This window comes from Lissotriton vulgaris, chromosome 5 (genome assembly GCF_964263255.1).
Source record: "Lissotriton vulgaris chromosome 5, aLisVul1.2, whole genome shotgun sequence".
NCBI lineage: Eukaryota > Metazoa > Chordata > Amphibia > Caudata > Salamandridae > Lissotriton > Lissotriton vulgaris.
Genome location: NC_141693.1, coordinates 904,994,426 through 905,009,266, shown reverse-complemented (window position 1 = coordinate 905,009,266; position 14,841 = coordinate 904,994,426). Strand labels below are relative to the sequence as shown.

General features: G+C 44.7%; 1 protein-coding gene across 1 annotated transcript in view; it reads right to left on the bottom strand.

Moving 5' to 3' along the window:
* The window catches only part of CC2D2B (coiled-coil and C2 domain containing 2B), a 1,912,120-nt gene that overhangs the window by 411,015 nt on the left and 1,486,264 nt on the right, over positions 1-14,841 (bottom strand). The gene's annotated exons all lie outside the window — the stretch shown is intronic.

The window sequence follows — 14,841 nt, the reverse complement described above, 5'->3', positions numbered from 1 at the left end:
CGGTGCCTTACCACTCGGTATTGCCTTTAGGACCGCCCTTAATTCACTTGGGGTAAATACCAGGGCTTCATCACAAGTAATGGTAGGCAATATGACGCTGGTATTAGGCTTAGCTTTAAATTGATTGCCATAATACAAGACCCATTCCTTTGGCTCCACAAAATTTGAAGGAACAGCATCTTTGGGGCGATTGCCCCATTTGAGGTAATGCCAGAATTTGATCATATTATGCCCCTGACAAGCCTCAAGCCGTTCCCTCCAACGTTCCTCATCCCAGTTCCTTTTAGCTGAGATTTGAGCAGCCTTGTATGTGGCCCTACAACTACGAATGGTATCCTGGGCTCTAGATTTTATGGCTATGTGCAGGGCTCTTTGAGCCTGTCTACATACATTGTCAAACCATGAACAAGGTCTCAGCTCTTTGCTTCTAGTATTAGGCGGAAAATTCTTAACAAATATTAATTTAAGATTTGTAAAGAGGTCACTATATAGGGTAGGAATATTTTCTATAAGCTCTTGCTGCTGCCCGAAACAGTGGATTTTGTCCAATGTGGCCGTAAGCATGCTCTTAATCCGAGACATAGCACCTTCATTTAAGGCTATTTTCGGCCATCTTACCCTTCTTTCATTGTTGGCCAAAGGAACCTGTACCATAGGAGTTTCAGCCAGAATAGACTCAGAAAAGCTATTGTCTTTTATTGAGAGGACTAGGGGATTGTGGTCACATGCAGCTCTACTTTTGACCTCCATATCTAACAGGCCAGACCACATCTCTAGATTTACCATAATGTAATCTATACGGGACCCAGATCTTCCATTGTCATATGTCACAGCCCCTAGCCTAACTGACTTCAGTCTACCATTTACTGCTCGCATACCCCTATTCAGTGATAACCCCTTCATAAACAGGGCAGCTTGTGTCCATTTCTTAATGGGTTGTAGTTCCAACCCGGGGATACCCCACAGAGAATCCTCAGCCTCTGAAAGCTTGCCATCCTCTATGCCTAAGGGCTCGAAGCAGGTATTAAAATCCCCCATCACCACCCTGTTTACACTAATCGGTAAGGAGCTTAAAAAGCTCTCCAGTAAGAGAGCAACCGGGGAACATTTCCCCCCTGGGAGACCCCTCATATAAATGTTGATAAAGATAACATCCAAACCCTTTGTAGAGCTGACCCGAATAGCCATCATATCCAAACTATCAATCGGGATCTCTACCGCTGTCACACCCTCACGTTGGCGGACCCAGATTGCTAAGCCTCCCACTGGTCTACCTCTTGCGCCCTTCACCGCTGGTCTAAAGAAATTCAGGAAACCTGTTCGAAAAAACGGGGATATAGCCCAAGTTTCCTGAAATGACCAGATATCTGATTCATCAATAAAGCTAGCCCAGTCAGGTAGTACAAGCTTAGATTCCAGACCGGCTATGTTCCAAGATGAAGCCTTCATCATAGGAACAACCGGGCTATGGGTCTCAACCTGGCAATTAACAGGGATTGAGCTATTTAAACTTGGGATAGGTGTTAAACACGGGGTAGAGAGAGGGGGGGCCGGGTCCGACTTCTGCAGTACAAGGATGTCATCAATAAGGGTGGGAGTAGTTCGCGAAGTAGCGCTACGCGAAGCTACGCGAAGTGCACTTCGCACTACGCGAACTTCACGTAGCACTACCCGAGCTGCGCAGTAGCATGTTCGCACTGTGCAAGATGTGTTTTCAATGATTGCACAGTGCGGACAAGCATCCGGCACTGTGCAATCATTGAAAACGGCATCTTGCACAGTGCGAGCTGTAGTTTTCTGCTGCTCAAGTAGATTATTACTCGAGCTGCAGCTTTCTCAACGCGAACTGGTAGTTTCTCATTGAGAGCGGCCGCGAGCATGCGCAACCACTCACAATGAGAAACCTTACCTCTCTGCGTTGAGAATCTCACCAGGATGTCATTTTGCTTGCTCGCGGTCGCGAACATGACGTTCAGGACCGCAAACAAGCAAAAAATGAGCGCTGCACTACGCGTGTTCGCACTGTGCTACGCGCAGCTCGCGTAGTGCGAAGTTGAGCAAACTTCGCAAACTCCGAGAGCGTAGCGTAGTGCTTTGCCCAGGGTTAGTCATCAACCCCCCCGGAGACAGAGGGAAGGCAGCCAGATTCCTGGAATTGTATCAGGGCCTTCTCTTCCCCAAGTCAGTTAATTTCCCCTAGATTCGATAGCGGGGTAAAACGGTTAAATGTGGAGATTGGGTGGCTAAATCGAGTATTAAAGTGGTTATACCTATGATGTTGAGGCTCATCCCTAAATACCGGGTTCGAAAGTCTCTGATGGAAATCAGGCATTTTCATTGTGAGCAGGGGCGGGACCATATTTAATCTAGGATAAAAATAACAAAGGCTATGCGATTTTATCCCACCCTCCCTGTAATTCTCCCACCCTTCACATATGCACGTTACTGCTCTGGGATCTCTGAAGTTTACAATCACACAATCCCCTTCCCTGTCCTTACGTCTACTACCCAACCAGCTAACCCTTCTTACTAGTAGAATCTCCTCATTGATATGAGCAGGGAGGGGTCTAAAACTGCTAAGCCAAAAAATGACTTTGTTCTTCAGTTCCCTGTGGTTTTCCAACTTGCCCTGTGGCAACTCTGGTACTACTGACAGAATAACAGTGTAGGGAACTGAGTCAGGCAGGAGGTCTATAATGGGTGTTTTTGACTTCCTACCTGTATTTTCAATGACCCTCTCCTCATTTTGGGTGGCTACAGCTGCCACTGTAGGTGATTCCCTCTCCTGCCTATCCACACTCCGTGGTACTACAGCACTCTTGCTAGTGAAAGTGCCGGAGTATTCTTCATTTATGCCCTTCAATTCAGTATGGTTTTGGCATGGGGGTGCTATAGGCAAGGAATGCCTAGTAATAGTCGATAGGTTAGTACCGGAATCCTGAGTTAGGCCTCCTAGAGCTGGACTCGTTTGATCACTACCTCGACAAATAACCTTCTCTAAAGCCAAGGTATTAGTTTTAACTGTCTTATCCAAGTTCCCCAATTTTTAGAGAATCCCTTTAATCCTCTCAAAAAGGGGAAGCATCAGAGACTTCATAAGGTGCTCTATTTGGCCCAATAATTTATCAGTAGACTTGAATGGCAATTCTACAGGGTCCCTATTCGCTGATAAACTGGCAACTCCATCAGAAGGCAGGGGTGCAGTGGCTTTACACTGGGTAGTAGTTTTAGCTAGTTTAGGGTTCCTACCCTTTTGGGCACCTCCCCCACGATTCCTTTTCCGGTGTTTAGTCGGTAATACATTGGAACTTACAGAACACAGCCTCGATTGTGTCCTTAATAGAGTGGGAGCAACGGAGGAACTATTAGCAGATACCGCGAAACCTTCTACAACACTACTGGTATTCAAACCAGTTACCTGGAGTGGTGTGGCTCACTGGTTAGAGGCGGCAGACCCGGAAGCAGAGAACGGCCCGGGACCAGGGTTCAATTCCCGACGCGGCAAGGTCGTGGACCAGGGTCAACGGACTTGATAATTCTCGCCTCAGTACCTACTCTAACCAGGGATCACACTCTGCAACTCGGGGCATTAAGCTTGCCTCATCTCTACAACGGCCCCCCACAGACGCCGGGGATGCCTGGTTTCACCTTGGAGATGCCCAGAAGGGACCATCTCACAGGGAAAGCCAGGACGGGTTCCCGAGCGGTCTTCAGCGCCAGGACACCCCGAGATGGGGTAACAGTGCGCTTTACAAGTATCATCATTACATTACATTACCTCTCTGGAGGAGTGGAGGGAAGAGCGGTCTGGCGTGGTTGCGTCCCTTAAGGTACCCATTGAAGAGCGTTTATTAAAAATAGGTTCGAGAGAGAGTCTCTTCTCGGTTAGAGGAATCTCACGTTCCAATACAACGGCTGCCCACGTTATAAACTGGTCCATAGTTCTAGAAATATACCCACCCGTTATGCTAGTAGCGCTAGTTTTCCCCCTTCCCTTCCCTGGAATGGGTGTCATAGTGGAAAATCAACCCTAATGGTGAACAAGGAGAACCTGGATAAAAGAAAAACAGGGCAATGGGACACTAACTGGGGAAAACCAAAAATATAAACTAATGCACTTCACTTAACATACAACACTACCTTACGGGCTCAAAAGCAAACATAAAAAACATAAAAAAACAAAATACAATAAAGATAAAGGGAGGTGGCCCAGCCCAGCCTTGGCCAGCCCCGGGCGGCCACAGACGGCCCGCCCTTTGCCCGGGCTTAGCCCGTGCGCGTTCCCGTGCGTGTTCCGCGCAGCGGGGACTGTGTGTTATTAAGTAGGTCCAATGGGCGGGTGGGCGGGCTTTGGCACAGGTGAGGCAGGTGAAGATAGTGCACGGAATTCTGGTAAATGGAGTCCCGTGCTCGATTGCTCCTGTGACCCCCACAGTCAACGGCGTGACGAGCGCTGCAAAGACCCAGTCCGGTAAGGTGCTCCTTCTCTCCTCTGCTGATTACCTCGGCAAGTCTGGTGGCGAAGCGGGACCCCTGTTTGTACCCAAATCAACCAGGACATCAATCCAAATAGGCATCACTATGTCACAGGAGACTGCTTGTCGTGTCCATATCGCTTGGGTCCGAAATACATTTTTTTTTAACTTACCTCAAGGATGGGTCCCACGTCTTCTCTGCTCCTGCTCTCCTGCCTCTGACAGGAACAGGAAGCAGACAGCCCGGCTCCCTCTCCAATCACAACACTGCAATGCAGCGTTGTGATTGGTCTGGGGCGCTCAGCCAGGGGCTGAAGGGGGTGAGCATGTTCTCTATGCAGGCTGTAATATAGCCTGCATAGAGAACAGAGATGTGCGCATGACTGGTTTGGGCGGCCCATGATGGCCGACCAAACAGTCATTGTGCACTTTAGGAGTGGGCAAACCACTCCTTCCCTGCCCTGCTTGGAGAGCAAAGCAGCCACTGCCGCAAAGCAACAGGACACGAAACATAAAATGACAATAACTCTAACTTATTGCCATTTTATATTTCTCACTGAGTAAAAGAAGTGGGACGGTGGTCCTCCGCCATAGTGGAGGACCCGCCCCTGTCGATATCATGGATTGGCTCGAATGGTAAAAGTTATCATTTTGGTATGCTTGGATAAAGTCATACAAATTGATTACGTTTGTTCATTTCCAGGACCAAAAGAGATGAGAGTATTGTCCACTGCTTGAATGATTATTGGCGCTTCTGTATTGTTGGTTGGAACATGGTGGCTTTGGTCCCATTTTGTATTCATTTAGCTTCTTGAGGCTCCACAATCTAGTACAACAGAAATTTAAAAAAATGTCTTGTCAAAATAAAAGATGGCTTGAGGAAGAATAAAACTAGGAGTCAACCTAGGAGCAAATGCTAATTGATTGATTTGAGCCAAGGACTGAAAAGAAGGACTCACCTCCTTCCCTTGCTTAAAGGGTGAGTCTTGTTTCCCCAGTTTTTCTAATTGGACTTTTGGCAAGCCAGCATCATTTCTGGCCACAATATAAGCATACACCTAGCTTCTATCTCTGCTTCTCTTCTCTCTGGCCATAGGAGACCTTGCTAGTCTCAATCAATGTAATGGGTTTTGTATCCGTTGGATTGGACGGCTAAGACAAAATAGGAATAAATGTTGAGTCTTTTCAAAAATACACTTTATTACATCTGAGATTTTTTTTATCTTCAGTTTCATCCCCAAGATTCAACTATCAATTTAAAAAGTCACTGCCACTGTTTCCGAACAGGTGGCAGGTCAGGTAACACTTTTAAGTGTTTTAACTTTAAATGTTTTCTGAATATAGAAATACTGTCAAACCAGTCCAGTCAGTATTTGTTGCTAGTGCCTTGAACTTAATTATATGAAATGAAAGAAATGAAATTTGATTTGTAGAGCGCATGGCTGCCCGAAAGCATCCCAGCGCTTGCTTAGGGAACCCGTCCTGGTATTCCCCTGCGAGATAACCCATTACTGGGCATCCCCAAGGTGAAAGCCAGGCATCCCGCTGCGAGGGGCCGTTGTGGAGATTAAGCAAGCTATTGCCCAGAGTTACAGAGTGGGACTCCATGATTGGAATAGGCACCGAGGCAAGAATTGTCAGGTCCGGGGAAATTTGAGCCCAAGACCCGCCGAGGCGGGGAATTGAACCCTGGTCCGGGCCAGACCTCTGCCTCAGGGTCTGCCGCTCCAACCCCTTGAGCCACACTTCTCCACTCCATATGCATTTGTAAATTCAAAGAATTCTGAAAGAACTTCAGATGTTCTTCATGAACAGAATAGAGTTGATCTGGATTTCCATCAAAATTCTGTTCACATAATTCAGCTAATGATGGATACAAGGTCCCTCGTTGAAGTATGGAGAGAGAGAACCTGAGAGAAACATTTTCATTGGAAATGGCTTGAACATATGCTGTTAGCATAGTAACAGAAGTCAATATTTCTTCAACTTGATCCATAATATGTCCTGAGCTGATGCATTTTAAGTGTCACCAGGCCTGCAGTAGGTGTTGAAGTTCTTCACTTGGTTCTGAAATATGGCCTGAGAGTTTTTTCAGCCTGCTCAGTCTCCAGGTTGATGGAAAACACTAGATTTTAAACCAGAGGTCTTCAAACGTTTTTGCTCTGAGCCCCCCAAGCAAAATCTTTGAAGCTGGGCCCCCTCCAAAACTATATGGCAAGGATCTGGGGAGTGAGAGGGAGACAGATGATCACAAGGGTGAAGCAGGGTCTAGTTTTACCATATAGTCCGCCAGGCCCATTCTGTCCCCATCTGAAGCATAAGAGTCTCAAATGTTCCTGCCAGCTCATAGACAGGGTTGTGCTAAAATTGTCCACACTGCCTTGAGTGTCCACAGAGGCACTAGGCCTCATGCCCTCCTGTAACCTCAGATGTATCTCTCCTATGAAGGGAAATAACCTAAGGTCACTGTCTTTCTGATGAACAAGTCCCTATCCTCTGTGTGTAAATCTTTCTGAACACCAATAGGATGTGGCAATAACAGGATGCATCTGCCATCTACAAGATCAAAATGGGCTACTAGTAGGGATGTGGGCAAACAGGGACTTTCCTCAGCTTCTCACCTGATGTTTTGCTATCTTTGGAAACTAAAACAGCAACATGGCTTAAAATAATCAATAGCCTTATAAGGAGCTTCCGCCTTAGAGCTTCCGAGAAGTGACGCAAATTCTTTTCAATACAATGTTCAGCTTTTGTTATGTTCTGCTGTCAAACACCTGCTAAAGATAGATCTTGCGGTCAATGGTTCCTAATTCAAGGTGTATAAAAGGGCTACTTGCTAACTTATTCGTTGATCATTTCACACAGTGGTTCGTCATGGTGAAGTGCTCCCAGTTAACTCTTTTATTTAGCATTTTTGATAAAGGTTATAATTCTTCATTGTTCTTGGATATGCAATTTCTCTCACTCTATTTCTTTGCATTGCCACAATTTTAAACACACTAGATTGCATGTTTTGCTCATGATCTGCAATGTGTCTTTGACACTTATTACTTGCATGGTGTTATTGTTGATTAATGATGTGCCTTTGACATTTATTGTTTAGTTGTTTGAATAAATAGTGTCACTCCGACTCAATTCCTGCATTTTCAGAATGACTGTAGCCCTGAGAAGCAGGCTATCTCCTCTTCTTTCACTCCTTCCCCCCACCCCATGTCTGACCATCACTTCAATCTCGAAACAAGTCCAGTTTTTTTCTGAAAGAAAATGAGCTACTGTATGCTTCCCCTTTTTTTGTTCTAAGGGCGCCATCTGCCCTATTGCTAGCAAGGAAAATTAGCCCCCATGCCCACTTTTTATTGTAAAACATTCATAATGGTTATACAATGGGCAACTGAGCAAAAAAGTCACTGCACCTGTTTGACTAATGATAAGCGCTGCGTTGCTGTAGCCTCTGATGTTTGTGAACAACAAGGGCCCCCATCGAACACCATCCCTCTCCCGCCCATCTCTCATCATCCCTCTCCTTCCCATTTCTCAGCATCCCTCTTCCTCCCATCTCTAATGTCCAAATCAAGGTGTCTCTTCTGTTCAATTTTTCCCTTTCTTTGGGCCAGCTCCAGGGTCTTTAAGGCAACTGCTGCACCAATCAGACCTACAGCTCTGCAAAGCAGGCTGTCGACTCTGCCCACTCAACAGGACCATTATTTCTAGGCAGGATGCACAAAGCAGACTTTCTGCTGCTTGTGTAAAAAACAACAACAAAATGTGCACCCCTTCCTCCTCTGTTCCGTGCGAAACAATGGTGACCTGGACCCTAATGCTAGCAATGAAAATGCAACAATGTTCTTTTTCATCGAAAGCTTGTCATAACTGGGGTCCAGTGCCCACTCACAGAGGGGTAGGAGGGGAGCGGGGGGCTGCTGTACTGCGAAACAGATAGTAGAGAACTAAAGAAGAAATATGCCTTCTCACCAAGGGGCCTGCTACCTGAAAGAAATTTAAATGTGTGCAATGGTTAATCACCAAATAAAAAGGCTGCTTTGGATCCTATATATCCCATATAGCTTTTCATTAATGAAGTCACTCAGCTTAATGGTGACAAATATGTAATCTTTTTGAGAGGCAGTATATGTGTCTGTTAAAAGGATTGCACCCTTTTAATGGACACTTATACAAATATTTGCGCTAGATACAGTCTGAATGCTTATCCCTAAAATGTATTTTTTAAAGTACTTGTTTTATCTTAAACATTAGTTTGCAGCAGCCAATGTTATGCAGTGCAATACAAATTTAAAATAATGACCCTCTCACTGCTTTCTGTGATAGTCTGGGACCTCATAGCACCATAAACAAGGCTTTATTTTTTACTGTGTAAATCAAGATTTAATTCTGCAACTCTCTAGTCACACAAGAAGACATCTTCAGTAATCACACTAGCCAACTGAGGGTTCATAAGACAAAAGAGTATATTTCCCTTTGATTAGTATGACTTCCATGTATTTTTCATTTGAGGTGTGTGCGTGTTTTTATATGCAGTTACCCAAAGGTGAAACAAAAAAATGACGATTCTTTTCTCTTCTTTTTAGACATGTGTTTGACCCCAACTTCTCACTCACTGACTCTGCCCCATGCCACTTAGTAGTACCATCCTCACACTTTTTTATGGGCTTGAAGTGCTACATGTAAATGAAAACAGTCTAGAAACGAGCCTTTCGCACTTCCAGGTAATTGTAGACCCTTTTGCAACCCCGGGATACACATCTACGGCTCCACAAGGGGGCGTACCTCACAATTTGAAGACCTCTACTTTACACAAACTCATGAGCGAGCTTAAAAAACTAGTTTCCAGAGGAAAAAATATATCTGGCTCAGGCAGGAGAACCAAGCAAAGTATATAAACGGAAGGAAGAGCACAAAGTAGCCAGGCAGGAACCCATGGACCAATCCGAGCAAGCAACAAAGAATCCAATTTGAAAGGTGGTGACTTGGGCTTTAAAGTCTGTCTTTATACATAAAGGTCTCAGGAAATGAGTAAAAGACTCGACGTTCCTATCCACTATCTTAGGTAGGGAAGAACCAGATAATGGTACATCTGGCACATATTCCCCAATGTATTTTCAGTACTGTCTTGCAATTCAGGAAGGAATGTTTACCTCTTCCAACCCCCAGAATAGAAGCTCAAATATGCTATATATCCAAGTGGGAGTAGAAATTAGGTAAGATCGTTTAGAAGTGTGGAACGTGTCTTTGCACCCGCCACTTCGTAAGCAGCACGACTCTTCCCTGACACCCGAGACCAGGGGACTGCCAGACAAGAGGTCACATCACCGCATCTGACTGCCACCAATCAGAGTGAGTGCCCAAGGTGTAAATATAAATTTTAGTTACAAGGAGTAAGTTCTGAGAGAAAAGTAAGACACTCTCAGGTGGATCGTACTACCATATGTCATCTGAATTTAGGTCTTAGTAAATTGGGAAAATCAGGGTAACTTGAAATCTTTGAATTGCTTTAAGAAACTGCAAGTCTTTCTGTACATTCGAGTCATGACAGCCATTTCTTCCAATGAGTAGAACTTGGTAGATGTTTGCAAAGATGTTAAAGAAAACAAAATCATTATAGTCACTTTTGTTTCAGCTTCTTTTTCCAGACTGGCTTCAATTTGAGGGCAAACGGAATGGATAAACGTCAAAAGGAAGATATCAATATCAAAATTAGACATGACTAGGAAACCAGAGAGATTTGCAGTAAGTGGAAGGCAGTGCAACCTCCAATGGATGCCTTATTCACCCACAGATAGTTAGAGAGGCGATGGGACTCTTCCCCCATATGGGTTGTATTGTCTGTTGGCTATGGTTTTTTTTTTCAGGGCGACAGATGCTTCTGGGAGGGAACTATAGCATGGGGGCTCTTGGCAGTTAGCTGGGTTTCAGTTTCAAGGTTTGCTCCTTGTGCTTCATCACTTTAGCATGCAAATCCGCACCCACATTCCAGCCAACTTTGCGATGCAGCGCGCAAATGGTAAATTATTTTATTTATTTAATTACTTACCTTACTCCTGTCCGTCGTATGTAGGACTCCACTACACCCCCACCCACCCTGCCTCTCCACCGCCCCGCCCACTGCCCTGCAGCACTCCCTTGGCGAGCCGTCACTGACTCCTAGATTGTATTAAATCATCAGCAGTCCTGCTTTATGCTAAATGTAATGTACCTGTGAATCTCAAGCTTCTAGGGACCCATCTCTTACCCAATGTAAATTTGTGGATCGCTACGGCTGCAACAGGGTCCATCATGCTGGTTTCACCAAGGGCTCAAGAGGATTAGCCATCCTCTAAAGAAAAAACCTTCCCCTGGTGATTACGAGGGTCCACCTGAAACCCCTAGGTACATACCTGGGGCTTGTGGAGACTTTCAGAGGAAACACAAGTTAACCTTTGAAGTGTATACATCCTACCACCCGCTCCCAGGAGCACACTGAACTGATAGGTTCTCCCCTAGGTGTCATGATTCTAGATGGTGACTTTAATACAGTCTCCGGTGTTCATGTAGACACAACCGCAGGACCAACACCCTGGAGAATGAACACAACGAAAAGGCATTGTGTCTCTGTGAAGTGTGGAGGACCTGGCATCCCATCACATGATAATACACTCACAAGTCCATTGCCCCTAAAACTCTTTCACATATCAACTTCTTTCTTCTATTGCTCTGGTTGCCATAGGCACCACTAACATAGAAATACTTCCTTGCGTCATCCCAGATCACTAACTGGTTGCCTCAGGTCCCCTTCGGCTGCTAGGCAATTGATGTGGTGTTTTAACACATGGTATCTGACTGACCTAGAAAGCACCAACTTCCTAGCCACCCAGATTGAGGCATACTTCAAATGTAAACAAGTCAAAGAAAGGAGCCCCTGGGTTGATGCAAAGGAAGAGATTCAGGGGAAAGTAACTAAAATTAATCTAGAACACAAATCAAACTGCCTGAAACTATTTTTTTTCCATTGGGGGAGTATCTCGCCATTTTGGAGGGATGCTTACCTCATCATCCACGGAGTCATAAAGAGTGTGTGTATCTAGACGCCAGGACTGGGAACAATCAAATGTCAGATATGCTTATATGATATCAAAACGTATATAGTTGATTTATTATACATATTGTCATATAAAAGATACATACATCTATAGGCGTCAATGTACATGAATGTGATTAAAATTCATAAAAGGAAAAGTGCTCCTGCATAACTAAAGAACCCTACCAATACTCAAATGAATATGCCCCAAATGTCCATACAATCATTCAAACCATACTCTACACTTACACCAGCAAACAACCACTGAACAAGACAGAGGGAACAAACCTACTATTAAAGATAAGATGTGCTGATGAGATAACACATAGGTACAAGGTAGCAGCACAATATTTTTAAAGTACAATTCGTATAATTTCTTTTTTCCATTGATTCTTATGACATTTAGAGCATTGTTATCATTGTGTCATGTTCATTGGACCTGCGCCAACGCGAGTTTTGGTGAAGACCTGCAGATATGGTCGCACCTTCTGCAGGGTGCTTAAAAGATCAAAATTTAGGGCAACCAATAGGGGGCTGTACATCCACTGGCGCCTCTGGTTTCCGGCGCTCCTTGACACTATGCAGGAATACTTTCAAAGATAGAGAAAGGAAAGGGTCCAGACAAACAGATCTGCCTCGCTGTACATATATCAACAGCACATCTTGTCTTTAATAGTAGGTTTGTTCCCTTTGTCTTGTTCAGTGGTTGTTTGGAGATTTGGGGCATATTCATTTGAGTATTAGTGGGGTTCTTTTGATATCTAGGGGCACTTTTCCTTTTATGAACTTTAGTCTCATTCATGTACGTTGATGTGTATAGATGGTGGAAGTTTGGCACGGTTCAGCAATAATGTCCTTTCAGGATATGCAGTCATTCTTCTCTTTAGCCACTACACAATTCCATAAATACTTACAACTTAGACATGTCCTTGCCATCCAGCCCCCTGGAGGCCAAACGTCTACTGGATCTATTGGGAAAGGCAGGAATCTCCCAAATCTACAACTTTGGGAGGACCTCTACTGTTTTTAATCCAGTGGTTCAGTGTCTTTCATGTTGCAGATGTGCGGTCATTTCATATTGCAGATGTGCGGAAAGGCTGGGTGCAGGTGGGTTGAATTTGGATTGTATTTGAGCCACATAAAACTCAATAATGCTTGTTATAAAAAAAGATTATAGATTTGATGATAACACGATCTAGTGCCTGACAAAAAAAACACAGCCAAAACGTAATGTGCACAACAGTTGCTCCCTTATGTGTGATTTGTTTGCAGGGTCAGGCATGTTTGCTAATATGTCTATTGAAGATATATAAACTGTTTGTAGATGAAATTTAGGTTACTCATAAGTGACGTGTGTGGTACTGAACATGTGTCCCTATGATGAAGTAAGTCCAGAGTGAAAGCTTCATGTTGTAAAGGTATGTTTTATTAATAGGTGATCTGTGCGGCGAGTGCCTCTTCTACAAGTAGCATTCTTCATAAATAATGTTCAGTCAGAAGGCACCAGTGCCCCACCACACATATGATGTGCTGGTAGACCAAGCTTCTTCTACATGGAAACATCTCCGTAAACAAAGCTCTGCAGCAAGTGGCCTATTCCCAACTACAACAGCACCTTTCAATAAGCTAAGTGCCTTATATAAACAGACCCGCCCCAAACTAGGGAGGCAAAATGAAGAAACCACAGTACTCACTGCTTGGGGCCTACCTAAAGTCACTGGGCACCACTAAGGTGGCAATTGCAGTGTGTGTTACTTGATCACTGCCACAAAAACCCTACAACTAGAAACAGGAAAAATCTGGACACAGCGAACCCACACCAATTGTAACAGTCAAAATACGTCTACCTAGTAACCTGCCCATGTGGCCTACGATACGTGGGCATGACAGGGAGAAAAATGAAACAACGCATTTGTGAACATAGGAGTACAATCAGGTGCAAGAAGGCGACCACCAAACTCAGCAAATTCGCAAGCTGCGAATTATTGTGCTTGGTCGCACTTGAAAAATGCAATATCGCGCGTGAGCCGTTGACTTACCGTGATTCTGAGTCCGGCGAGTTGTTTTTCTCCCGGTTGCATGTGCTGCGACATTTTTGATCTTGCTGCGTGATCGCGCAAGAGTTTTTTTAACGCAATTACGTCACCGCGGCTCGCCATCTTGCACAGCGAGAGTTTGACAACGCGGGTACGTCATAAGGGCCCGCGATTACGCATTGCGGGAGTAAACAATGCCGAACACGTAGATGCGGCGCGCAGCTGACTTCCGTCGGGAGATTTGAACAGCTTGCTTTCCCGAAATTGCAAAAATTGCAATTCTACACAAGAAATCCACCGCAGGAAGCATAAACCTTCTGAAAATGATGATTTTGATCAGATTAACTCCTCAGATTGACATTTGGCTGCACTTTTTGGTGCAAGGAGTCCATTTTTGGAGGGGAGGGGTGGGAGGAAGGAAGTGCCCCAGAGTCTCCAACTTCCTGTTCCTGTCCAGCAGGCTCCTCCCAGTGCTTTGTCCATGTCCTGGTCACTTTTGATTTGGATCTGGAGCTGGAAGGATTACTTTTTGTTGCTGCTGCTGGATATTTGTATTTGATGACTTTTAGGACTTTGGATCACTTTTGGACTTGAGAATTTACAAGTAAGTTGGTGTTGTTTGCTTCGGGCATTGCAGTTGCTGCAACTACAATTTTAAAACTTTTTTCACAACTTTAAAAAATATATATTGTGGGTAGCCACAGTATCCAGTAAGCCCAGGGTTAGTCATGGGTGCATGATACAACTGTTTCTGTGATTTGTTTTTAAACTTAATTCTCATTTATGTCATGGAATTTTAGCTCGCTGTTATATGATGATCTTTTATTTTTGGGGTGCGTGTAAAGCTCACTAGCCAGTAGGCCCAGGGGTAGTGAGTGGTGCATGGGCCAAGTCTTTCTGTGGGGTGTCTTGAATTTAAACGTCATTGAGGGGATGGATGGCATTGGATTGTGGTGATTTTTATGTGTTTTTTGACTTTTTGGGGTGTTGTTGGGGCCTGGCCATGTGGGTGGGGGCAATTTTGAGGCCTGGTACAGGCAGGGCCTGGCCATGTGGTGGGGGTCAAGGGGCCATTTTGAAGGCAGGCAGTGTGCTCAGGCCTGCACCCAGTTTTCCTTGCTTTCATCCATTATGCCCAGGGGTACTCAGTGGTGCATGGACCAAGTCTTTCTGTTGGGTGTCTTGAATGTAAACATCATTGAGGGCATGGATGGCATTGGAATGTGGTGATGTTTGTGTTTTTTTACTTTTTGGGGTG